The sequence below is a fragment of the Miscanthus floridulus genome, chromosome 5, assembly GCF_019320115.1.
Source record: "Miscanthus floridulus cultivar M001 chromosome 5, ASM1932011v1, whole genome shotgun sequence".
Lineage (NCBI taxonomy): Eukaryota > Viridiplantae > Streptophyta > Magnoliopsida > Poales > Poaceae > Miscanthus > Miscanthus floridulus.
Window position 1 is genome coordinate 145,519,159 of NC_089584.1, and position 26,496 is coordinate 145,545,654.

General features: G+C 49.4%; 1 pseudogene; it reads left to right on the forward strand.

Annotated features, from left to right (window-relative positions):
- The first annotated feature begins 5,006 nt into the window (after positions 1-5,006).
- On the forward strand, positions 5,007-14,977 carry LOC136453996 (uncharacterized; annotated as a pseudogene).
- Positions 14,978-26,496: the final 11,519 nt, after the last annotated feature.

Sequence of the window (26,496 nt, forward strand, 5' to 3'; positions counted from 1 at the left end):
GGAATGCTGTGAACTACGTAATTGTCTCTTAAGATTCTGCTAGCGAATGAGATTGTTTCTTTTTAACAAAGGCCTGGTTTAGATTGCAAGTTTTTTTGAACCCAAATTTTTTCATCCAAAATGGTTCAAAATCTGGCTTCCAAAGGGGTTGAAAACTTTTCATAGCAGTTTTTGCCCTACCAAAGCAATAATGGACTAGAAGCCACAAGTGGCACTATTAAATGTATTTGGAGAGATGCTTGCTGCCAGGCTCATCCTTGCATGCGCATGCATGCAAATCCATGCATGCTGCATGCTGCCTGCTCTTCCCTGCATGCTCTCGCATGCAAATCCATACATGCAGCCACAAAGACCTCCATTGTCCCAGGCACAATGCAGTAGGGGAAATCCAAAATTATTACAACATTCAAATATTATGATAGTCCGAAAATCATTTTACAGTCCTCAAATATTACACTGCATGTACCCAAATATTACAGTCGTCAAATATTACAGTCCTCAAGCAACATTATTACAAGTCCAAACCGCAATCAAACAATTACAACTCACAAGTTATCAAACATACACATGTATCAATATCTATTAAACAGCATGTTCGCAATGCTGTCACGAAAGGCATTCATCTGTTCACGATCTGCGCTATCAGGGGCAGGCTTTGTTTCTGGCTGATGAAGATAGGCTTCAGCCGGCACAAAGTTAACATGATGATCTAGGTGCTGGAAGTCCACATCAAATTGCCTACTCAACCTTATGAAGTTATGCAAAGCAACACAAGCAACTATAATCTGCGTTTGTGTTTGAGGAGGATAGGCAGGGATACTCAACAATATGCGCCACTTCATCTTCAAGACGCCAAAGGCCCTTTCAATCACATTCCTAAGAGATGAGTGTGCATAATTGAATATCTCCTGTTTACCTCGAGGTTCTCTGGCGTTTTGAAAGTCTTGAATATGGTACTTCGTTCCCTTATAAGGAGCAAGGTACCCGGGACGGTTTGGGTAGCCGGCATCCACCAAGTAAAGCATCCCTACACCACCAAGTACCTGTAATTGTTAAATGTTTCAATTAGAAATGTCAAATGTACTACCACCTAGTTGTCTACCTTCAGGTGGATGAGGGAAGTCATTCTTGAATGTTGTCATGGCATCCTCGAACACTCTTGTGTCATGGGCAGACCCCGGCCATCCCGCAAGGAGAAAAGTAAAAATCATGTCAAAGTCGCAAGCAGCCATCACATTCTGAGTTGTGATGCCCTTGCGACACAAGTGCTGCACAAACTTATCTTGTGGCACCAAAACAGGGAAGTGGCTGCCATCTATAGCTCCTATGCACCTCTTGAATTCAGGATAGAACCGTCGGTTCCTCATCCTAGGATGCATTGTACTAAATTCTGGGTCCATAGGTTTAATGATATCATTCCCAAGTGCAAGTGTGCAACAACACAGGGCAGCGCTCTATAGAACATGTTGTGGACTATGCCTAGTGACCTCTCAAATCTATCATCAGCTTGCCTATATGATTGTGGAGCACCAACCATCCAAAGGAACATACCTAAAGCCTCAGTTGAGGTGGACTTTTTTGTGTCTTTGAGGTCATACTCATCAGTCAATACCTTGTGCAGTCTATAAAACATATCTAGGGTGATTCTAAACATGTTGTAACAGGCAGTTTCATTTGCTAGTTTATGTTCTACCCAGTCCAGCCTAGTCATTTTTGGCACCCTATAGTATGCCCTATTGTAGTACTTTTGTATGTGCATGGCATACTGGGACGTACCATATACGATTGCAGTTTCTTCTTCGATGTCATCAAAGAATAAGCTGAAGAAGTCCTCCTCCCACTGTTCATCATCATCGTCATCGTCATCCTCATCAACGACCGGACCAGCAGGTTGAGCAGCCCCCTGCACACATGAAACAAACAAATGAACACAAATCAGTTCTAATTCCTAGAGAACAACATACACAGGGCAGCAGCACCTCAAATCCAACAGCACTGACTCCAGAAACAAATATTATGGCTAAATTCAGACATCACAAGCGAACATCACAAATCACTTAGTTGCTGCCGACAAGTTCGACAACACAACATACAAATGACAGACGTAGTTCAACCAATATGCATCACAAACTTAGTACACGTGGTTCATGACACAAACACATGACAAATGCATTATTAAGAGGGTCTAGTTAACGACCCCGGCATAGTGCTTAATGATGGCCATCCTTCCTTTTGCTTCTGACTTGATAAATATTCTCATAGCAGCTTTGTTTTGGGTGATCATGAGGACACCAATCCACTGCCTCTCATTTTCCTCTGTTGCCCCTACCTCTTTAGCCAGCTGTATCACTTGGTCAATGGTGTCCATTTTGTCATTCTTCTTCTTCTATACAGCTTGATTCCTCTCATGCCATATCTCCTTCAGAGCTTCAGTCCTGTTGTCCAGACTGACGGTCAAGTTCCTTATGCCTTCGTTCATCCTCACTGCTGGACTCCTGCCCCTCTTGCTGGGACTAGCAGCAGTGCTGCGGGTGCTGAGGCTGCTGTAGCTTCTCTTGCTCCCAGTGCTCTGAGGGGCATGGACGTCTTCGTCATCGTCACTGCTCACATACAGTGGTGCATTCCTGCGGCTAGGAGCATAAGCAGTTTCCCCTGTCACTGCTACGCCAAGGAACATGCGCTCCAAAAGGTCCATGTAGTCAGGCAGTGTACCCTTAAGCTTGTTGTCCTGCAAAACAAGAATTACAAAAGAACTTGTTTAGAACACATGATTAAAACACAGAATTAGGTAAGCAAAACATGATTACAAAACAGTATTATGTTGTACCTTGTCGTTGGTTTTCCACCATTCAGCTAAAGCACTGATGGAGCCATCTGCATTGCACCCCAAGCCTGTCTCCTTGTGATAGAGCTTCCGTAGGTCATTCCATTCCTTCTTCAGCTGGCGGACCCTACTCCCAAAGATGATGTTGTCATGAACTAATTCTATCGCTTTGAAGTAACCCTCTGTCAGATTTTTCCAACCCCACTTCAACATCTGACCCCTAGGGCAGTTCCCCTTGTCAATCTTGTCAACGTAGAGCTGACAGAAAGTCCGGGTGTTTTGAGGACTCCACTGGGCCCTGCTAAGGGTACTCTGAAATGATGCATAAAGAAAAAACAACACATGGCATAGGTAAACAATATGCCTAAACAAAGACATGGCGTAGGTAAACAATATGCCTATACAAGGACAGCAATGCATGCAAAGCATGCATAAACAGCTCGCATAAACAACATGCACAAGCACAGCACAGCACATCAATCTACTTGTACTAGCACAAGCACTGCATAGCACAGCAATCTACCATGTGAGCAGCACCTAGCACAACAATCTACCATGTTAGCAGCACATAGCACAGCAATCTATTTGTACTAGACCACAAGCACAGCACAGCACAACAATCCCATGGAGAAAGAAACTTTGTGTACCGGGACATTAGTCGGAGGGACGTCCTCGTCGACGACGGTGGGCTGGACTAGGCTGCGACGCACACCGGGCCTCCTAGAACCGCCAGCCGAGCCGCCTGCCTCATCACCATGAGGCCCCAGGGGAGGCACGCGGCGGCGAGGAGGTCGGAGGCCGAGGGAACCCCTGCCGGCGTGGGATGGCACGCGCACGGGAGGGGGGCCGTGACCGATGCCACTGCCGCCGTCTTCAGCCGGGGACTGGAGGATCTCCTGGTAACGAGCCAAGCCCAACCACGACTGGCTGGCGTTGAGGTCCAGCTCGCTGAACCCCAGGTGGCTAAGGGAGGGCGCGTTGGTGCCGAAGACGTCGCCGGAGTTGTTGCGGAAGCCGGTGTGGGCCCCGGATCCAGCGTACGGCGGCGCCTGGGACAGGAAGTCCCTGGTTTCGGAGCCGTCTCCGTAGCCGGAAGCGTTGTCCAAGGAGGCGTCGTTGAAGTCGCCGTCTTGATTCGAGCCGCTGTGGTACCCGTCCATCGCCGACGAGGAGGTCAAGGACACCAGATCTGGACGAAGGGAAGGTGGATCTGGACGTAGGCGGGCTGGATCTGGTGGAGGACTGAGCGGCGGCGCGGGAGACCGAGAGCGGCGGCGACGGAAATGGAGAGCGGCGGCGGCGGAAATGGAGAGCGGCCTAGGGTTCGGGGGGAGAGGGAATGGATGCGGTGAGGGGCGCGGGGACGGGGTGGGCTGGATCAGTTGCTGGACTTAGCGGCGACGGGGGAGACCGAGAGCGGCGGCGGCGGAAATGGAGAGCGCCGGCGGGGCGAGAGCGGCCTAGGGTTTCCCGGGGGAGAGGGAGTGGAGACGGACGCGCGAACGGGGCCGTGGTTAGGGTTATACTGGGGATGCACGCAGCCCGAGGCAATGATTGGGCCGGGCCAAATTTGCACCGTGCGGGCCGAAATTTTTTGCATCGGCCGTTTAGATTCCAAATTCCAAAAGTTAGTTTTTTTTGCAATTTGGACTGCATCTAAACGAGGCCAAAGTTTTCACATAAGCTAATTCTACGCCTGCTGTAAATTGTAACCTACCACAATCATCCTTCTCCTGCACCATTGCAGTTGGACCAAGATTATCATGTCCGGGACAGGTAAATTTGGTCAAAGACTTGACCAAATTTATTTATTTCCGCTCGGCGTGTGTAATTTATTTTCCCCGCAAAAAGAAAAATGTTCGCGCTCTCGGCCACTGAAATTTTCCTCAAAATTTGCTTCTTTCCTCCAGAAGGAAGCGCGGTTTTGGGGTTGTTCGGCTGGTATGATTGTGGAGAAATTTGAATGATTTGAAAGAATTTATGAGAGAAAAATAGTGTTTCGGATAAAAAAAAAGCGGATTAAAGTCGGGTTTAAGGGCACGGCAACTGCGCCTTTGGCTTCCCGAGTACGCTTCTCCCGCGGCGTTTTGCTTCGGAAGGAAGTGGCGCTCCCTCTTTCAGCGCACTCATCGTCTCTCCTCCGCTGCCCCCCACTCCCCCCATCCACCGTCGGCCGTCGCATTTGCACCCCACCGAACCCGGAATCGATCTTGCTCGCTTCGATCAATGGCGGACTAGCGCCGAAGCGAAGACGCGAGACTGCGAGATTTTGACTTATTCCCCGCAAACGGAGGTACAATACCTCCGTTTCCCCCAATATTTTCGTGGTTTTTTTTATTGTTCGTGAATTTGGACGATCATGTTCTCCGCACCGCTGAATCGTTCGTTTCTCGCCGCGGACGAGGGGGTTTTGCTCGAACCTCTGATCGATGACTGTTCTACGCGGCCTCCATTAACATCGTCTGCGGAGTGCGGGGGGCTTCTCTCCTATCCCCTAGTGTACTCCTAAACCTCAAGCCAAACCCCTTCCATGTTTACACGGTGGGGATTTTGGCGATTGCTTCGTGATGAGCGCAATGAGCGTGAGATTGTCAAGCCGACGCGTCTGTGAAACTAGTAGTTGTGATTATATTTCAACAAATATATCATAGCTTGCTAATCACAGCTGGTGCTTCAATCTTCAGGCATAAAATTGGCTGCCTTAATAATTGTTATTGACACTCTTTGCGTTATTACTGAATCCTAGGAAGATAAGGTGTCATGTTCTTCAATGCCATTTCCAATTTACCACTAGATGCTATTTTGTAGTCTAATCTCTTTGGTTGGCTGTCTAATCTTGGTTTCTGGCAACAACTGGCTGCTGTATTGCCATTCCATGGTCTACTAGTCTAGGCAATGCCTTTAATATGGATGCACATAATTTCTGTGAACACAGTCTGCCCTTAATCTCAACATTTACCCCTTGCTACTGGCTACCACATTTAGTTTTCCATCCTGCGCGACTTATCTTGAAACCCTGCTTGCAGTTGGTTGTGTTGCCGTAAATCAGCATCCCCCAGGACACTAGGACAGAGCAACATGTGTCATTTATCTTTCTTGTAATCGTACATTTTTTTTCTCTGTGGACATGTGTTTCTGTATATCTGCATTTGAATACTTTAGATGTTTCCAAATGTTCCTTTCACATTTGCAGTTTTGGTGTTTATATATGCATCTTCCGACCATTTGAATTTGGAAAAGATTTCAGCACTAGTATCAAGTTTTGGTTTTTCTTATCAATTCAATAATCGCACCATGACTTGTCTGATGTTGGTAACACCATTCACAGTTTCAATTTTATAGGTTCTGCTTGCCTACATCTGCCAGCAACCACAGCTTGGGTACAATGAGCACCGCAAGAGTTCAGGGAAGATTAGATTACCTTAATTCACAGGAGCCTGGTGATGAATCACAGGCTACTGCTATTGATATTGTGGAAAGGCTGCTGGTAGAAGATGACATAGGCACTTCTCAGAAAATGAGTGCTGAGCCAATGAGTGGAACAAAGTCAGCTTCTATATTAGGCACAAAAGTAGCCCAGTGCCTGGCCAAAAGGGGTGATTGCCCTAGCCCACTCCAAAAGACAGATATTTTTGACTGGGCTGATGCTTCCAGTAATGATGAATGCACAGCCATTATGATTTCCAGGAAAAAACAAAGGATCCATGCTAATACTCAAGCGAAGAATTTGACCTCCCAGAGATATGGTGGCAGTGGATCAACTACCATTGTTGGTTCCATACGAGAATGTAATGGTGGTGACTCAGGCTTGAGTTCTTTTAAGAAGCCAGAGCCTCTTGGTTCTACTGATGATTTATATGATGCATATGATATTGGGCCATGTACTGAGATGGCAGCTGAAGCCATGGAAGCATTGTCCAATGCATCAACTGTCAATCATGTAGTCAGGGAGAATGCACATCCTGAAAGCTCAGTTCTTAGAACAAACTTGGGAAAAGAAAGCAAAGCCAATAAGATATGTTCTGAACCGCCAATTCAAAAGCGAATTGGTGGAAGTTCAAGGTCTGTGAAAAAGAATCCCAGCAAGTCAAAAGACAAGAAAGGTACAAAACAGATGGCAGGGAAAGCAAAAGGAAGCATGGGCAGTATCACTATAGAGGGAGATACAAATCGTGAGGTGTCAGAAGGAATCAAGGGATCTGGTCCAAGTGATTCAAATATTGTCGGCTCTGATGCTGTAATCCACCCTAAAAGGAAGAGGACCTACACGTTTATCTCAAGAAGCTCGAAAGTTCAATTCAATAAAGCTGGGAGCTCAACTACACTTAGTTCCAAAAGTACAGGAGTAGCTGACTCATCAACAACAAATCAAGTTAGCCTATCTGGCCCTGATTTAAATCAGCTTGCCAGATTATTAGAAAAACAATCCACATCTGCACAAGAAGATCATTACCCTAGTTTGATAAACAGAGTACCACTGAGGGAGCTAAATAGCAAATGCTCCCAATTTAGTACACAAATATCAAAGAAGCCACTGAGGCCTCGTTTAGATGCTGAAAAAATTTCAACCCAATGAATAGTACCACTTTCGTCTTATTTGACAAATATTATCTAATCGTAGACCAACTAGGCTCAAAAGATTCATCTCGTGATTTTCAACTAATCTGTGTAATTAGTTATTTTTTTTACCTACATTTAATACTCCATGCAAGCGGCTAAAAATTGATGTGATGGAGAGAGAGTGAAAAAACTTAGAATTTTGGTGGCATCTAAACAAGGCCTGAAGAGAGGACTTGTGAAATCACCAGGTTCCAGAGAACTTGCCAGTCTGTTAAGAAATGAAGCATCTCCAGTTTTGCAGACAAGCAGGCAAAGAAGAAACATGTCCAACGTCCATGTTCTGTTAAGCCAAAGCATGGATAAGGAAACCATCAAAATGCAAACAAAGGTAGTGGTCCAATACATTAGTTATACATATTAAAAACAGTATTTAATGGTCTGTTGATGAATCCCATCTTTTTTTGGATGTTGGCAGATATTGATATACTTTGGACTACCAGTGGCTGTTAGTCGCTGAATTCTCACTCTTGGAAGTAGCAGAATTTTTACTCTCATCGAGAGATGATGACACTAGAAGTTGGGACAATTTTTTGGTTTATTTCTCAATGCCATACCAACCTGAGGGGTTGGGGATACATATTTATAGGCTGCTAGCCAGCCAAGCATATGCCAAGATGCTAGTCTAAGATGCTGTCCTAGATGCTAAGATGCTGTCCTCTAGATGCTAGTCTAAGATGCTGTCCTAGATGCTGTCCTCTAGTCTAAGATGCTGTCCTATGCTGTCCTAAAAACACAAAGACCACATCAGCCAGACTTATCCATCATTCTCCCCCTAAGTCTTGTGCGTCGTCTTGTGGGAAAGTTGAACCATCCCGGTCCTGGAGCAGAGCTCAAGGAACTTGATCCTCCCAAGGGGCTTGGTGAGCAGGTCCGCAAGCTGGTCCTTGGTGTTGATGTAGCTCGCCTTGATGCTCCCTTCCTCAAGACAGCCTCGGATGAAGTGGTACCTCACCCGGATGTGCTTGCTGCGTTCATGGAAGACGGGGTTCTTTGCCAGGGCCAGAGCGGACTTGCTGTCCACCCTGAGCTCCACCGCTCTAGTGTCTCTGCCGAGGAGATCACCAAGCAGTCAAGCGAGCCAGAGCGCCTGAGTTGAAGCGGTGGAGGCCGCTATGTACTTGGCCTCGCAGCTGGATAGGGCCACCACCTGCTGCTTGACCGACTGCCAGCTAACGAGGCACTTGCCGAGAAAGAAGAAGATCCCGCTCGTGCTCTTGCTGGTGTCGATGTCGCCGGCGTGGTCGCTGTCGCTGTACCCGACGAAGTGTGCCGCCCCAGGGCACCTAGGGTAGTAGAGGCCGTGGTCGAGAGTCCCCGCAACGTAGCGGATGATCCTCTTCACAGCCTGCTGGTGCTCCGTTGTCGGTCGCTGCATGAACCGACTAACGTAGTCGACGGAGAATGTCAGGTCCGGCCGTGTGTGGGCAAGGTAGCGAAGGCTCCCCATAAGACGCCGGTACTGCGTAGCGTCCACCTCCTCCGTCATGCTATCGCGGCTCAGCTTCAGCCTCTCCTCCATCGGAGTGAGAGCTGGGTTGTAGTCGGTGAGCCCAGCTAGCTCAACGACGTGCTTGGCGTAGACGGTCTGTTGAAGCGTGATCCCGGAGTCATCCTGGTGCACCTCGATTCCCAAGTAGAAGGAGAGAGGCCCCAGGTCACTCATCTGGAAGGTGGCCTTCATCTCTTCCTTGAATGCCGCCACCTCCGCATCCTTGGTGCCGGTGATCACCAAGTCGTCGACGTAGACACCCACCAGCAGAGCATTACCTCCACTGCCCCGTCGGTAGATGGCCGCCTCGTGCGGGCTTTTCTCGAAGCCCATCCCCTTTAGCGTGGAATCCAACTTGGCATTCCACGCCCTCGGTGCCTGCCGCAAGCCATAGAGGGCCTTGCGCAGGCGGAGCACTTTGCCCTCCTTGCCGGGGATCGCAAATCCCGGCGGCTAGTGCACGTAGACCTCCTTCTTCAAGTCGCTGTTAAGGAATGCCGACTTGACGTCCATGTGATGAACACGCCAGCCCTCCTGGGCAGCTAGTGCAAGGAGGAGTCGCACGGACTCCATCCGTGCCACAGGAGCAAAGGCGTCGTCGAAGTCGACCCCCTCCTGCTGCACGAAACCTCGTGCCACCAAGCGAGCCTTGTGCTTGATGATGGCACCGGCTTCATCCCTCTTTAGCTTGTACACCCACTTAAGGGTGATCGCGCGGTGACCACGAGGAAGGTCAGCAAGCTCCCAGGTGCGGTTCTTCTCAACCGCATCCATCTCCAACTGCATCACGGCGCGCCATGCCGCGTGTCTTTCGGCCTCTGCAAACGGCCGAGGCTCGCCGTCATCACACGCAAGGTGCAACTGCGCCTCCAGGTCGTGAGGCACCGGTCCCGGCACCGGCTGGTCACCGAGAAGGTTCTCCATCGTACGGTACCGCAACGGCTCACCGTCGTGGTACGCGTCGACGCGCTCCTCGTCGTGAGAGAGCGGAGTAGCGAGCTCAACCGGGCCGTGCTCGACACGAGCTGGTGGTGGAGTAGTCGTGCCCGGAGTGGTGCCTGTCGGTGCTGGAGTGCGTGGCGTTGCCGGCTGTGGTGGAGCCGGCGAAGAACTCATCGCAGCCGAGGTCCTGGCTGGAGAGCGTGGTGCTGTCGGAGTAGCAGGCGCCGAGGTCGGTGGAGGCTCGGGGACTGGGGTAGACACGCTCGCCGAAGAAGAGCCGCCTACTCCCCCAGCTCCCTCGAAGTGGACGTACTTGATAGTGAAGTCGTCGTATGTCGGAGCCGAGCCGTCGTCCATCGCCTTTTCCCACGCCAATCCTTGCCCTTCGTCGAACACAACGTCGCGCGCCGTGCGCACACGCTGTGTCTTTGGGTCGAGGATGCGGTAGGCCTTCGAGCCCTCCGCGTAGCCGATGAACACTCCCAGAGTGCTCCTGTCGTCGAGCTTGCTGATGTGACCAAGCTCCTTGGCGAACGCGAGGTAGCCGAAGACCCGCAAGTGGGAGACCGCCGGCTTGCGCCCATGCCAAGCCTCGTACGACGTCTTGCCGTCGAGCGTCTTGGTAGGTGAGCGGTTGAGGATGTAGACGGCCGCCACCACCACCTCTCCCCAGAAGACAGCCGGTATCTCCTTCTGCTTGAGGAGGGCCCGAGCCATCCCTACAATCGTCTGGTTGCGCCGCTCGACGACGCGACTCCATTCTGCTGCGGGCTGTACGGCGCGGAGTAGTGGCGCTGAATGCCCTCGTCAGCGCAGTACGACGCGAATTCAGCCGCCGTGAATTCGCCGCCGTTGTCGGTGCGTAGCACGCGTAGCTTGCGGCCGCACTTCGCCTCCGCAGCAGCCTGCGCGCGCCTGATGGCGTCCGCAGCCTCTCCCTTGCTGCCGAGGACCATCACCCATATGTAGCGGGAGAGGTCGTTGACGAGCAGCAGGAAGTAGCGTCGTCCTCCCGGTGTGGTCGGTGTCACCGGGCCACACAAGTCCCCGTGCACAAGCTCGAGCCTCTCCTTGGCTCGAAAGCTAGCTCGCTGTGGAAAGGGGAGTCGCCTCTGCTTCGTCAACACGCAGACGTCGCAGAGCTGCTCCACATGGTCGAGGCACGGCAGGCCTCGCACCATCTCCGTGGCACTGAGCCGCTTCAGGGCCTCAAAGTGAAGGTGCCCGAAACGCTCGTGCCACTGCCACGCCTCGTCGTCCCGACGAGCAGCGAGACAGAGGGGTTGTCCACCTGCACGTTGAGGACGTAGAGTCGATTTGCGCTTCTGGTTACCTTGGCAAGAAGGCGACGACGGTGATCCCAAATCCTCATGACTCCATCCTCAACCACCACGCGTGAACCATTCTCATCCAGCTGTCCCAAGCTGATGATAGAGTTCTTCAACGCGGGGATGTAGTAGACTCCGATGAGCAGCCTGTGCTCACCAGACACGGCGGTGAAGATGACGGAGCCGACGCCCTTGATCTCCACGTCGGAGGCATCCCCAAACTTGACGGAGCCTCGGATGCTAGAGTCAAGCTCGGTGAAGAACTCCCGTCGACCGGTCATGTGATGGGTGGCGCCGGTGTCGAGACACCACCCGTCAGTCTTGTTGTTGCCGGAGCTGTCGCCGAGGAGGGTGTGTGCTTTTGGCTTGTCAAGGTGGAGGAGAGCCACTGCGGCCGGTGCCGCTGGAGGTAGCTCGATGCTCGCATGTGCCATGAACAGAGTCGGCTCCTCCTCTGCCTGTGCGACGTGGGCCTGGCCGCGTCGTGGCTATCGACAGTCCTTGGCCCAATGGCCAAGCTGGCCGCAGTTGCGGCAGGCGTCGTCTCGTGTCGGCTTGTGCCTGCCGGCAGCGCCGCCCTGGGCGCCTCCGCGGGCATCACCCTCGGCACGTCCTCGCGCCCTGGCCTGGGCGTCTCTGCGCGCCTTGCGTGACTTGCCACGCTTGCGACCACCTGTCGCGGAAGAAGGCTCCCCCTTCCTCCGGTCACTTTGGCTGGCAAGCCACTGCTCCCGAGTGAGAAGGAGCTTCCCGCCAGTGGTGATGGGCCCCGAGAGAGACTGTGGCTCATCGTTGTCGACGACCTTGAGGCGACCTATCGCCTCCTCAATCGACATCGTGGAGAGATCCAGCAGAGACTCGATCGAGCGAACCATCTGCTTGTACTTCTCGGGGACGCAACGAAAGAGCTTTTCGACAGCTCTCTCCTCGCCGTAGGTGTCATCGCCGAACTACAGCATCTTCTGCAACAGAGTGTTGAGACGAAGAGCAAAGTCATCAACGTCCTCACCTGGCTTGAAGGCCAGGTTCTCCCACTCCTTGCGAAGTGCCTGCAGTGTGGACTTGCGGGCGCGGTCGCTGCCGATGCGTGGCGCAGCGATGGCGTCCCAAGCCTCCTTGCAGTCCGCTTGTTGGTAAGCGAGAACTGCATCTCGGGCGGGACTGCAGTGATGAGGGCATCCAGCGCCCGTCGATCTAGGTCGTAGTCGACGTCGCCGTATCGGACTGCCTCCCACATGTGCCGCACCTGGAGCTTTACCCTCATCACCGCAGCCCACTCGACGTAGTTGGTCTTGGTAAGGGTAGGCCACCCACCGCCGGGACCGACGTCCCTGACAACAGCCTGGAGCCCGTGGTAACCATGGTACCGATCCGGGGAGAGAGCCACGCTGCCTGTGAAGGCCACACTCTCCATCGACCCGTCGGTACCGATCCCGGGAGAGAGAGCCACGCTGCTTGTGAAGGCCGCGCTCTCCATCGACCCGTCCGCCACCGTTGCCGTGCGCGCCTCCTCCAGGAGCGCCGCCGGCGCATCCGCGCCTGTCTAGGCTGCCGTCGCGCTCGTGGGCGTGCGCGGCTGCCCCAGGAGCGCCACCGCCGTGCGCGCCTCCTCCAGGAGCGCCGCCAGCGCGTCCGCGCCTGTCTGGGCTGCCGCCACGCTCGTGGGCGTGCGCGGCTGCCCACTGCGCCGCCCGCGCTCGTGCTGCCTCCCTCTCTAGCAGCTCGAGGTCCGCGTCGGCGGTGTTGTCAGCGGAAATGGAGCTGCCGATGCTGCCGCGCAGAGCCTCGACCTCCGCCGCCGCCGCACGTGCTGCATTCGCCGCCGCCGCTGCTTCCGCCTCCGCTCTAGCTGCTGCCAGCTCCGCCGCTGCCAGCCTCGACGCCCTTGCCGCCGCCGCAGCGGTCTCTGCCGCCGCTCGCTCGCGTTCCTCTGCCGCGGCAAGTTCGGCCTCCTGTCAACGCCGCGTGCTTGAGGCGACCGAGCGCTGAGACTGCCCTGCGGACATGACGCGCTACCGGGGGGCTGCTGCGTGGGGAGAGGGCTACTTCAGACGGGAGGAGTGAGCAGGAGCGGCCGGAGCTGCTGCTCGCAGCTGGGGCTGTTGTGTGGCTGGGAGAGGAGATGAGCAGGAGATGCTCAGGCTACAGGATAGTACGTCTCTGATACCACTTGTTAGTCGCTGAATTCTCACTCTTGGAAGTAGTAGAATTCTTACTCTTATCGAGAAAGGATGACACTAGGAGTTGGGACAATTTTCTGGTTTATTTCTCAATGCCATACCAACCCGAGGGGTTGGGGATACATATTTATAGGCTGCCAGCCAGCCAAGCATATGCCAAGATGCTAGTCTAAGATGCTGTCCTAGATGCTAAGATGCTGTCCTCTAGATGCTAGTCTAAGATGCTGGCGACAACTATTTCAGAAGCTACACACTTTTGTTGCTGAAAAGTTTGCCCGTACAAGGAACATGCTTGAAGAAATAGCTATGGGAATACCTGTAGTCACGCCATCATGGCTTCAATGCTGTAGTGAAGCAAGGTGCTTCATTGATGACAAGAAATACATTATGAGAGATATGAAGAAGGAAAAGGAGCTAGGCTGTAGCATGCATGTCTCACTTAGCAGAGCCTGCAAAAAAACCATTGCTTCAGGTTTTCCTCTAATTTCTTATGTGAAGAGTCCAATTGAAATGGGAAAGCGAATAGTGACAGAGGGCAGTTGTATTCTCTTTTATGTCAAGAGAAAACTCAACATTTACAGTACGCTTACAGCATTCCTTTTGTAATATTATCATAATGTTTCCAGAGGGTTTGAAAATCTGTTTCAGGGTAGAAGAGTATTAATCACACCAAACGCCAAGCCTATCAAGGAGCTTCTGAAAAATTTAGTAGTTGCAGCTCATGGTCAGGTATGCAATCTGTAATCTACATATCCGTATCAGTCTACCATCACACTGTCCTTGGTAGTATGCACCATGTAGCCATAGGGCATATAAATAGAAAATATCCTATAATATGCTTTATGTTTTACTGCATTTCATATAATTTGTATGATCTCTATACCTGCTAGAATTCCATTCTTGGTTCCATAATTTTCATTGGCTAATTTACTCTAGTGCTAAATAAATTTTGTCAGCCGCTGGGGAGAATCAAAATTTTGAGGGGACCTTTGTAATCTCTTGTGAACAAGATCACAGTGTCTGTATGCCATTAATTGAGAGTGGTACATGTTATGATTTTTTCCTCCCAAAACCTTTTTCTATTGCTTCCTCCATTTCTCGCAATTCATCAAAAAGTTCTGTACAATTGTTGCAGGTCTGGAAGTTTTTGACTTGGAGCTTCTTCTGAATGGTATTGTCACTCAGAGGCTAGAGTTCGCCAGGTACATGCTTGCTATCTTAACAAGCTAGAATCATGCTGTCTTGAACATTTTGATATTGATGAAATCTACCCTGCTTTCTAACTCTGAAAATGGCATCTTTTGTGTTTCAGGTATCGCCTCTTTCCATGAATAAACCATATGAGCGCGATCTGGATAGGTTCGGTTCTGGTACCATGCAAGGCAGACAAAGCACTTCTGTACATATGCATCCTATGGCCCCTGCAGTCTTGCCTGTATTTATCTTTCGAATCTCTGGCCCTTACCACTACTATTGGCTTTCTATTGGCTCTTGGAACACAGGCCATGTGGGAGTTTTGGTATTCTTTTGTTGTATGGTTGTGACCATGTTAGCCTATGTTAAAACTAAGTACCTACATGGATTGGATATATCATTCTGCCAATGAGCCTATTCATAGTGGTAGAACCAGTACATTTTTTTTTTCGAAAGAACGGCAAAAGCTTTGCCGTGGATTTTATTAGACGATATAAAGAAAAAAAAGGGCAAATACAACTCTCTATTTACACCCAGCGTCCCCTGCTAAACAAAAACGGAAAACTAGTAAAACGGCAGAAAAAACAACTGTACAGAAAAAAAAGGTAAAAAGACTGAGACTAGGGACACTCCGAAAATAAGAACCCTGGCCCAACTGAAGAAGAGGTCCACTGCTAGTTCGCCGTATTATGAATTGGAGACGTCGCCAAAGAAAATTGACTTATATCATCTTTGCACAAACTTGCAACTTGTCTTGGGCTCAAACTTTTTTGTTGGAAAGTTCGCCTATTCCTCTCTTTCCAGATATTCCACCAAAAATAGATTATGATCCCGTCGAAGCGCCGTCTTTGATTTTTGTCAACTTTTCTCCTACATCTTCGCCAGTAATTATGAAGCGACCCGGTTGTGCTTATGGAGCTTAGGTCAGTTAAACTAAACCATATCTTGATCAACTCCCACACTTCCTTAGTGAAAGGGCAATCTTTACACAGGTGCGTTGGTGTCTCTTGATCATTTGTACATAGTTTACATATGGGGTCATCCGTCCATCCTCGCTTCATCAAGTTGTTTGCGGTCAGAATTTTTTTGTGCATTAGTGTCCATGCGAAGAATCTGCATTTCGGTTCCGTCTTGGCCTTCCAAATTGGCATAATTCTGAGCTTGGAAAAGGTCCCCTGAAACTGAATTTTATAAGCGCTTTTTGTTGTGTACTCTCCACTTTCTGTCCAACACCATCTTATATTGTCTTCCATATTGTCGATCAACTGCGTATCCTTGATGGCCTCCCAAAGGTCGGCAAATTCAGAGACCTCTGCATATGAATTCGGAGGATATATGTGGTCAATCCATCTGCTATTTTCTAGAGCCTTTTGCACTGAAATCTTCTTCCTGTGCGTCTTCCGAAACAAGGTAGGCGCGATTGTTTTTGCCGAAGCGCCGTTAATCCATGACGAAGTCCAGAACAAAGCTGTTTTTCCATTGCCAATATTTACTACGGTTGATGCGTTGAAAAGCTCATGATCGGTCTTGTTGCATGGGACTTCCAGGTTTGTCCATGCTCTTTCCTTTTGTTTCCACTTGAACCATAGCCATCTCAACCTCAAAGCTCTTGTGAAACTCTCTAAATCCAAGATACCAATCCCCCCTTTTCCTTTGGGAGGCAGGTGGTGGGCCAGTTTATAAGTGAATGTCCCCCGGTAACGTTTTCTGGAGTTTCACCGCGCCAAAGGAAACTGCGGCGTAATCTGTCAATCCTTTTGAGCACCCCTTTCTGCGCCTGAAAAACTGTGAAGTGGTAGATTGGAATGGAGGAAAGAACCGTTTTTACTAATGTTTCCCTTCCAGAGGTTGACAATAATTTTCCTTTCCATCCTGGCAGCCTGGCTCCTATCTTATCTACTAGTGGCTGGAATTCAATTTTCCTTAGCTTCCTTGTGTGAAGTGGTAGCCCAAGATATTTTCCTGGAAAACTTCCAATTTTCCCAGGGAAATTCTGGATGAGTGAAGGTATTAAGTCGGGCTCTACCCTTATCGAAAAGATCTCCGTCTTCTCCATGTTAATTTTTAGCCCCGAGCATTCTCCGAAGAACTTTAGTATTTTTTGAACATTCTTCAACTCTGTAACGTTCGGGTTTGCAAATATGGCTGCATCGTCCGCATACAGAGAGCATCGCAAGTTTGCGGCCTTGGGCAAAACCGGGTGTAGAATACCCCGCTGAGCTGCATGTTCGATGATACGTTGTAACGGGTCTATGGCGATGATGAACAATAACGGTGACAATGGATCGCCCTGCCTGAGACCTCTCGCATGAGGAATATTTTGAGTCGGTCTACCATTAACGAGAATTTTGGATGATGAAGTGCCGAGAATTGCTGATATCCAGTTGCGCCACTTCCTGCTAAAACCGAGTGCTTTAAGCACCTCAAGGAGATAGGGCCATTCTATTGAGTCAAAAGCTTTTGAAATGTCCAATTTGATAAACAATGCTGGCTTCTTTTTCTTGTGTAGGAGCTGGATGACCCTTTGTACATAAATGAAATTATCGTGAATACACCTTTTCCTGATGAAAGCATTTTGGGCATGCGACACCAACTCATTCAAGTGTGGCACCAATCTGATCGCCAGCATCTTAGTGATGATTTTAACCATGCTGTTGATGAGACTTATTGGTCTATATTCATTTAAAGTCCTTGCATCTTGTTTTTTCGGCAGCAATACAATATTGGCCTCGTTGAACAAACTCATCTTAGCAGTTCTGTGGTTATAGAAACCAAGTATTGCTACGTAAAAATCATCTTTGATTATTTCCCAACATTTTTTATAGAAAACTCCAATGAAGCCGTCCGGGCCCGGAGCTTTTTCCGACGGTAATGACCTGATTGTGTTGAGCAATTCCTCTTCTGTGAATGGCGTGTCTAAATCCTCAAGGTTGTGCGGGGAATAGCCCAGCTGCTCCCAATTGATAGCCCGACCTCTCGGCATTCTACTACCAACAGCATTGGAAAAGAACTCTAGTGCAACTTTAGATTTGTCCTGCTGAGTGACGGCGAGCCCCTCATCACTTTGGATTGTGCTAATATAATTTTTCTTATGTCTAGCGTTAGCGTGTAGCTGAAAAAACTTGGTATTAGTGTCCCCTTTTCTAATCCAAGTCAGCCGGGAATGCTGTCTGGCTCTTGCCCTTTGAATGGCAGCGAGGCCTAAAGATTTCATCTTCAGGTATCTTTTAAATTCCAACTCTTCCGTCGTCAGCATGCGTCTTTCTTGTGCTTTCTCAAGTTCTAATAGGATCAAGTGAAGAATGGCGTCTCTTAGTTTCCAATCACTGAGTTGTGTTCGCCTCCATATTTTAAGGGCTCTTGCTGTGCGCAAAAGTTTGACATGCATACGCAGCATCGGGTCCTGAGAGCTTACTGGTTGCTCCCATGCCACCTGGACCGTTTGTGTAAATTCTGGCATGTGTATCCAGTGCGCCTCAAAACGGAAACCTCGGTAGAAGTCCAAATCCGTATCTCCCTGAAGAAATAATGGGCAATGATCAGAGCCCAATGATGCTAAAGCCTGGAGGTCAGTTCTTGGAAAGATTTCCAACCATTCGATTGATGCTAGGAAATGATCAATTTTCGTCATCGTTGGGTTTTGTTGGTCGTTGCACCATGTGAATCGCCTCCCTTTCAACTCCAGAGGTGCTAGCTGCAAATTGTCTATTGTATTTTTAAATCTGTTGAGCATTCGGATGTTGACCCTATCGTTGTTTTTGTCTTCAGCTCTATAAATGAGGTTAAAGTCCCCTATGATAAGCCATGCTGTCCTTATATGTTGCCTGAGGTCTGTAATCTCTTGAAGGAACGCAATTTTTTCTTGATCGTTCTGTGGCCCATACACACCCGTCAAACACCAGGTTACGTTCTCTTCTAGCATCGTGATTTCAGCAGACACAGAATGGTTCGTTGTCTGCAAAGGTGACATACTGAAGAATTGGTTAGACACTGCCATTAGGATACCTCCCGCTGCCCCTATCGATGGGAGAAAACTGCAATTTCGAGCCAAAACTGGACCCACGGTTTCTACAAGGAGACTCTGAGTCCAGCTTTCTATCTTAGTTTCCTGAAGGCATACAATAGTCGCATTGGATGCGCTAATGAGATTGCGCACACTTGCCCGCTTCACCCCATCGTTGAGGCCTCTAACATTCCAACACAAGACAGAGCAATTTTTCTGCGACATTAACCACCATTAGCAACTAAAGCATAGACCAAGTTCCTGACATACATGGACCGAAGGCAGCGAGGCCAGTAGGTCCCTAATATTCGAAATAGAACCGCACGGGGTTTGCCGAAGGCAACAGAGCCAGCAGGCCATAGTCTCCCCCGTCGGTCAATAAACTGAAAGATCCTTGAGATGATCGACACATCCGTAGTGCGAGTCTGTTTCGATGATCTGCATAACATGGGCATACAAACCCCTTGACAGCCACGCAGGGCCCGAACTAAAGCGACATGAGAGTCCCAGGCCACCGATGCCCAGGATGAGATGCCAGTAAGAGCTGTCATTTAGAGAAACCGCCCCTACTGTTTCCTGAGGCAAAGTGCCTCAGGCCACCTCCATGCGTGTTGCTGGTCCTTGCTTCCTGGGGTTGCCCCCCTTCTTCATCTTCTTAGCACCGTGCTCCACCAGAACCTGAAGGGCCTCCATACTCTTCTTGGTTAGTGGTTGATCGAGGTGCTGCGAGAACGACTCAATGTTAGGAATATTTGCAGCCTGATTGTCTGGAGAAAGTTCTCCCAATTTCTTGACCAGCAAGTCCTGAGCTATTTGTATAGTATCTTTTCCAATTCTGGACTGCGCTTTGGCTGTAAGACGCACACTCTTCCGCTTGGTGACTGAGGATGCAACTCTGTGGCTTTTAAATTTTGGTTGGGGATGTGGGTTGTTTAGTGTAGCAGGGTCTGGTAGTAGAGGCTGGTCTACCTCTGTAGAGATGGATGCAAGAAAGAGGTCTACAGGGCAGTTGTTCAGCAAGCCATTTTCATTTCCTGATTGAACATGTTCGTCAACTATAGGAGTTTGGTTCTGTATGTCATGGTTTGCATTTTCAGCATGTTCAGGTCGAGGTGTTGTCAAACTGTCTAAAAGTGGCGTGACAAGTTGCAGTGCTACTTCACTTGGGCCAGGATTAATGTTGATCAAGCTGTTTAAATCCCCCAATACTTCCTGCCCCTCTACTAAAACAGTTGGGTCTATGAGTGACGGTGAGGGAGTTGTGGAGCCATCTACTTGTGACGTGTTAAAAAACTTAGTTGTATTCATAGGACTATCTGAAGGTGGACTAGTGACAACATTGATATCCTCCATTTCTGCAACTGTTCCGGAGCGGAAAGAACTCACCAGCAGATCTTGGAGCGGTTCAGCACTGGCCATAGCCCCCTTGTCTTGGACCAGGATGTCCCCTGACTTGCGCTCCTTCAGCAACTCTTGGTCAGCTGTCTTGGTTGCCTTCTTGCCATGTTCACCTTGATCAACATGAATGAGGAACTCATGAAGCATAGGATCAAAATTATCTGTTGGGTTATCATGGCTCGGAACGTCAAGGATTTGGAAAGGAGGCTCACTTGCAACTTTAATGGATTCTCCCAAAAATGAAACAAGCGGTTCAGCGAAGGAGACATGCTTCATGTTCTTACTTGCTTTTGTTGTAGTCGTTGCAGGTGCCACCTTTTTCTTGTACATAAACCTCCTGGGCTCCTCCCAAAGCCTTGACCGGTAGGAGCCTCCTCCGCGCGGTGCAGGCCCACGGAAGTTGGTGCTGTAGCAGTCCGCAACTCCATTGCGACAGCGAGTGACATGGCCCCAGGATGAGACGCTTCTGTGTCGGCGGTTGTTGCCGCCACGGCCGTCGTGGTCTTCATCCCTTCTGTGGTTGCGATGCTCTTGGCGCCCACGGTCTCTGCCATGGCGTCCCCAGGCCTCTCCCAGGGAGTCTGGCTCACCATACCTCCAGAGAAACTCCCTGCGCCTCTTGCGGTTTGGGGGGCCTCCCTGTCCACCATCGCCATTGATGAAGGACAGATCCTCGACCACCACCAGGTGGGGGAAGACCTTGTAGGATAGGGCATGCTTGAGCCCGGTTGGCGGTTCGTGGTGGACCTGCACGTAGATGCGAGGGGTGTCCACAGGTGGCTGCTCAGCATCCGGGTCGGTGATGGTCAGCCACAACGTCTTCGGGATCTTATTCGGGTCTGCGCACCAGGCCCACACATCGTACGTCCTTGTCCTCTCCCGGCGCCGAGTGTGCTCCTCAACGTAGTGGATGGCGCATGATTGCCCCAGGATCAGGGCAGCCACATCCTCCCCCCAGGCATGAGGTGGGATGCCCTCGATGCGGATGTTGACATGGAACTCCAGCTGCGCATCCTCTGCTTCCCTGGCTTCATTCCAAGTAGCGAAGTTGAAGACCCTTCCACCATCCTCGATGCTATGCTGCCGAGTCGCCCTCTGCCTGAAACGCTCCTCAGAGAAGATGACCAAATACTGCTCTGGGTAGTGCTTGACTACTTGGAAGTCCTCAAAGGCCAGGCCAAGCTTGGACCTAAGGGCGTCACCGACGTGATATGGCTCCGTGTCATGGCTATTCCCTTGGAGCCAGCACACTGCCGCCTTGCCGATCAGCGCATCCCTGCGCCTCTTGATGCCCCCCGTGGCGGTGACGAACACCTGCGCACCATCAGGACGCGCCCTGGGATCGCCGGGGTATGCCGCCATCGCCGCTGGTGCTGGTTCACCGCGTGCCGCCTCCAAGTAGGAGCGGCCCGTGTCTCTGGTTGAGGTGTGGTTGCTAGGAGGTGGTGTTGGAGAGGAGAGCTGCGGGAATGAAAGTTTGCTTGTAGGTGCTGGTTGTTTTACACGGTGCTCCGATAGCTTGCGTGAGCACCCGCTGGCATGGTGCCCTCTTCCTCTGCAACGCCAACAGCAGGTTGGTGAGCGACAGTCACGCACAACATGGTCTGAAGCTAAGCAATTGAAACATTTACCACGGGCATGCAGTTTGAATTTTTCGATTCCCCGAAGTGTCATTGGTCGCTGGCTTGCTCCTTCCGACGAACTTGAATATTGCTGTTCCTTCCTCCACCAGTACGGCCCCTTAACTTCTGTCCAGGTTTCCGGGCGTGCTCTGCTCTGGGTCTCGTCCTTCCATGGACCGGGCGGAGGGGATGCATTTGTGGATTCCAGCACCCATTTTTCTTTCTCTACCCTGGTGTATTTCTTTGGCTTGCTAGCTCCGAGGATTGAAGAAGGAGTTCCTTTTGCGGAGGTGTTGCAGCGCTCCCGCTCAGCCTGCGGACGTTGATTGCTACCCTCAGTGCCTTTGCTCTTGTTCTTCAGAGTAGCTCCTATCTCCCCTTCCTGGCAATTCAGACTAGGTGTACTGTTCCGGTCTTCAACATTGGAGCCGTTCTGGTTGCTCAGCTTGGAGATTGAATGCTTTGGTCCGATTTCAGTCGTGTCGCAGAGCTTCGCAGTCTTCTGTGCTGGTTGATTGCTACCTGAAGTGTCCTGACGAGCTTCATCTTTGCTACCTCTGGACTTTGAATCTCGCACCGTTGCCGCTGCTTGGGCCGCGGGCTGGGCGAGCGCCTGAGCAGCCCCGGCCATTGGATCTTGAAGTAGGTATCTGATGTCGCTCGCTAGCTCCTCCAGGATCTGAGCTTCACCCACATCTTCAATGATGCGGTTGGGGAGGCTTGAATCCGCCATGACAGGCTCTTCTGAAGAGCTACTGTTCTCCTCTGCATCGAGCGAGATCTCCGCCATCTGTGGTGTAGAGGCGGCATTGAAGCCACTGGGAGGTAGATCGGAGCTGGCCGCGCACGGATCTGGCGTCGATTTGGGCTGGTTTGCATGCGGAGAGGAGATCTGGGGGATTGGGGGTGAGTCGCCCTCGTTGGGGCAACGGGGGCTGGGTGGGGGTTCGGGCATTGCCTTGGGTGAGTTTCTCCCCATCGTTGCAGCAATCAGTATCATGAACCAGTACATTTGGTTGGTGTTTTCATGAGGGAGCAACGTGTAAGGATTTGGACCCAATGGTTGCAGGGCCTGTGTTTATTGTATGACAGAGTGAGCAGTATAATCAAGCACTAAAGAATTTATCTGTTCACCTACTCGAACCAGCTCCAATGGAACTGAGTTCCTACAGAACGCGATAATGTGTTGGCTTATATACATCTAAGTGCAGTTCCTTTTTGAAGTGGCACCTATATAGAGCCTCGCCTCTTGTAGCATTTTCTTTATAATATTTTGTCCAGATGCAGTATGTAGCTGGTATTTTTTTTATCCATAACACATACTAATGGTAATGTGAGTTGTGAGGAAGAGAGCAATGGCATCAAGAACTCCTGTTTATTGCTGAAAGCGTGATGCATTATGTTGGGATTAGGGGGATACCGGAAACAAGTAGTCTTGTTAAAACAGCAGATCAAGAGCCAGATTCTGGTTTGTAGTTCTTTGTATCGCTTCTTGTTTCTATGCTGTTGTTGTGGATGTCTGGCATTTCTGCCCATCATGTTAAAACTGGTGTGTCCCCCAACCAGCTCTTTATTTCAGAACCTATCATGCAGGAGTCTGAGAGGTATGACCAAAAATTGTAACATTCTACTCTAAAAAAGGGAAACTTGTCTACTCAAAGTTGTGGTAAAATCAAATAGGATGGTTTGGTTTTCATGAAGCAGCAGCATGTGAGGATTCAGTGTGTTTTAGAGCAGTGTTCATCTTCTACTCTCACTGATTCACTGCGTCATCTCATTCTAGAGGATATCAGGAGCAGGAGCAGCAGTGCAGTGTTCTAGAGGATGGATACAAATAACAAGATATATACCATCCCAGTGAACAGATGAGCATGAACCAAAGCCAATAAGAACTAACTTAACCCAGCGAGAACCATAGATAAGGTTAACCGACAAATCAGATAGTAGGGACTCTAATAAGTTCTCATCAGCGCAAGTTTTAACACGACGACAGAGCAGCTAGCAAACGTGAATCAAGCACGTACACGTGCATACATAACAATAATTGTCCTGTTCGTTTGACTGATAAGCCATGACTGAGAATACTATTTGATTTGTTGTGGGAGAAAAATACTATTTGTTGACTGAAAAAGTACGGCTTATAAGCCAAGCGACCAGGACGAATAATAACGCCACAGCCCAAAGACAGCACAACCTTAGACGATGGAGGATCTGAGTTTGTTTATTTATTAGTCCAGCCGCAACCGGACAGCCGGACAGGCCACACACACGTCAGGGCTCAGGTTGGTGCAGGCTTGAGGCTTGACTCGCCTCCGGCCTGGGTCATGGCGCTGCCTCAGCCTCGTCAGTGGACAGGAACGAGTCCTCTTGGCCCCGCCGGCGCCGGTCACCTTCACCGTCGTCTCCACCACCTATGGACTTGGATGAAGCACAATCATAGCTAAGGGATCTTGTAATGGGATCACCGTGTAGTTGGCGAATCCAGCCTCCAAGAATATCGTCTTCCACTGACGCTCATCCCTCTCGAAACCGTGGCCTCTCATCATGTAAAGATAAGAGTTGCGCCTCAGTTACCTGCTTGCTTGTCTCCCCCCTATGCCCAAGAACGGTGTTGTTGATGAACACCTTTCCTCCCGTTGGTGGTATCGCTTCCTTGCAGCGTTTGAGTATCTTGATGCATGAGGCATCGTCCCAGGAGTGCAAGACGAGCTGATATGAACACTTAACAGTATATGTTACCAATGTGAAGATAGAGAGTGTACATTCTGTATTGAAAAGTACAAGGGCTACCTTGAGTAGAACAGCTAGCATCTGCTGGCGGAATTGACTCAAACATATCGTCTACCACGAACTTGACCGTCCCGCCGCACTCAGGTGCGCTGCTGACTGTTAAATAGTTTGGATCATCTAGTGGATCCAGTGGGTGAGTTCTTTTCTAATTGAATCACATAAACCTAGAGTTTGCTTTGGAAGTAGGAGAGAGAGAGAGAGAGGGAGATGTAGGAACACCTAACCGTCGGAGGGGTTGGAGGAGCTCTCTGCCTTCGCTGGTTCGCCGGTGATGATCTGCGCTAGGGCAGCGACGGGCGATGAAGTAGCGATGGAGACCGGCTGTGGTGGAGGCAGTGGCGCTTCCCGCCACTGGCAGTGCCACCCTCTGGATCGGATTAGGGTTAGGACCGTGGGGATGTGGCGGCGGTGAACCTCGTTCTTTGAGCCGTTTGCCCCACCTCCTCTTTATAGGCACTGTGCGATGGGGGCCCACTAGCCACTAGATGGCTGGACGTCTCCGATCAGGACGCGGTCAAGGGGTCCGTCTCGACCGTTAGGTCAAGACGGATGAGATCAATTCTAACATTCTCCCCCTTGATCTCAACTCATACTTTAACTTTAAACTTTGACTTTAATCTCTTTTACTTTTATTTGTTCCATCACAGATTAGTGCATAGAGCATGCTTCATCGTCACGGTCAATCGCTGATAGACTTAACAACTACAATACATGTCTCTGCTCTGAAACAGATTCTTTAACTTTTGGGCCCTTTATTGTCCGGAAATCATAGGCTATACCATAAACCCATGTCGACTGTGTGTTCTCCAAACACACTGGGTGGTAAACCTTTTGTACGTAGATCCGCAAGCACTTGCTTGTTACTTTTATGTTCAATACTTTTAGTATGATTCCGGACTTTCTCCTTCACAACGTATAACTTTAACGTCAATGTGTTTGGCAGCACACTTGACCGTTGTTATAGGAGCGAACTACTTAAATGGTTATTGCTGTTGAATACCATTATCAATTTTGGGTGTAAGTTCTTTTAACCATTTCGCCTGTCCTTAAGCCTCATAACAAGCTATACTATGGGTATGCATCTTTGATGACACCACAACTGTTTCTTTAGAGCTTTTCCACAATAAAACTCCAACTGCGAGTGTTAGCTACTATGTGGGTTTCACTAAACATCTTGTCAAAATTTAACATTTGTACCCATAACTATTTGAGAGTACTTATTCTTTCTTACTCACCATGAGGCCTATAAATCTTTTGCACAATTGCAAAACATTCTCAACTCCATTCCAGTGATCTATATCTGGACTGGACTTCTACCAAAAACATTCCGGATACATAAACTGTTTCAGGGTAAGTTCTTGCTTATAAGCATTTAGTAAGCTTCCAACAGCTGAAGCATATAGGACGTCTATTTGATCGATCTCACATTTATTCTTGGAACACCGAAAGTCCCGAAAACTATTACACTTGACTATAGGAACAGGCGTAGGTTTATTCACATATATACTTTATTTCTTTAAAATCTTCTCTAAGTATACACTTGAGATAGTTCTAATACCCCTTTTCCTTTTATCTCGGTAAGTTCCAATTCCTAGAACGAATGATGCTTTCCCAAGACCATTCTCATTGAAACTTAAGGACAAGAACTGCTTCCTCTCCAACAGTAGATTAACACCACTACTAGCGAGTAAGGTGCTACCCACATGCAGGATTAGGAAAATAAATTTCCCATGTTTAAACTTTGCATAAATACAATTGTCCTCTACATTCTCTTTAAAACCCAAACTTTCTTATTGTACTGTCAAACTTCAAGAACCACTGTCTTGAAGCTTGCTCTAATCCATAAATGGATTTCTTTAGGCAACATCCCTTTACGTTCTTTTTCTTTCATGACAAAACCTTTTGAGTTATGCCATGTGAACTTTTTCATACAAATCCCCGTTGAGGAATGTGTCTTTACATCCTTCTGATGTAATTATAAATCGTAATGTGCCACTAATACCATTATAATTCTAAAAGAATCCTTGCATGCTTATTATAATCTATTCCTTCTCTTTATGTAAATCATTTCACCACAAGTGGCACTTTATAGCTTTCTATATTATC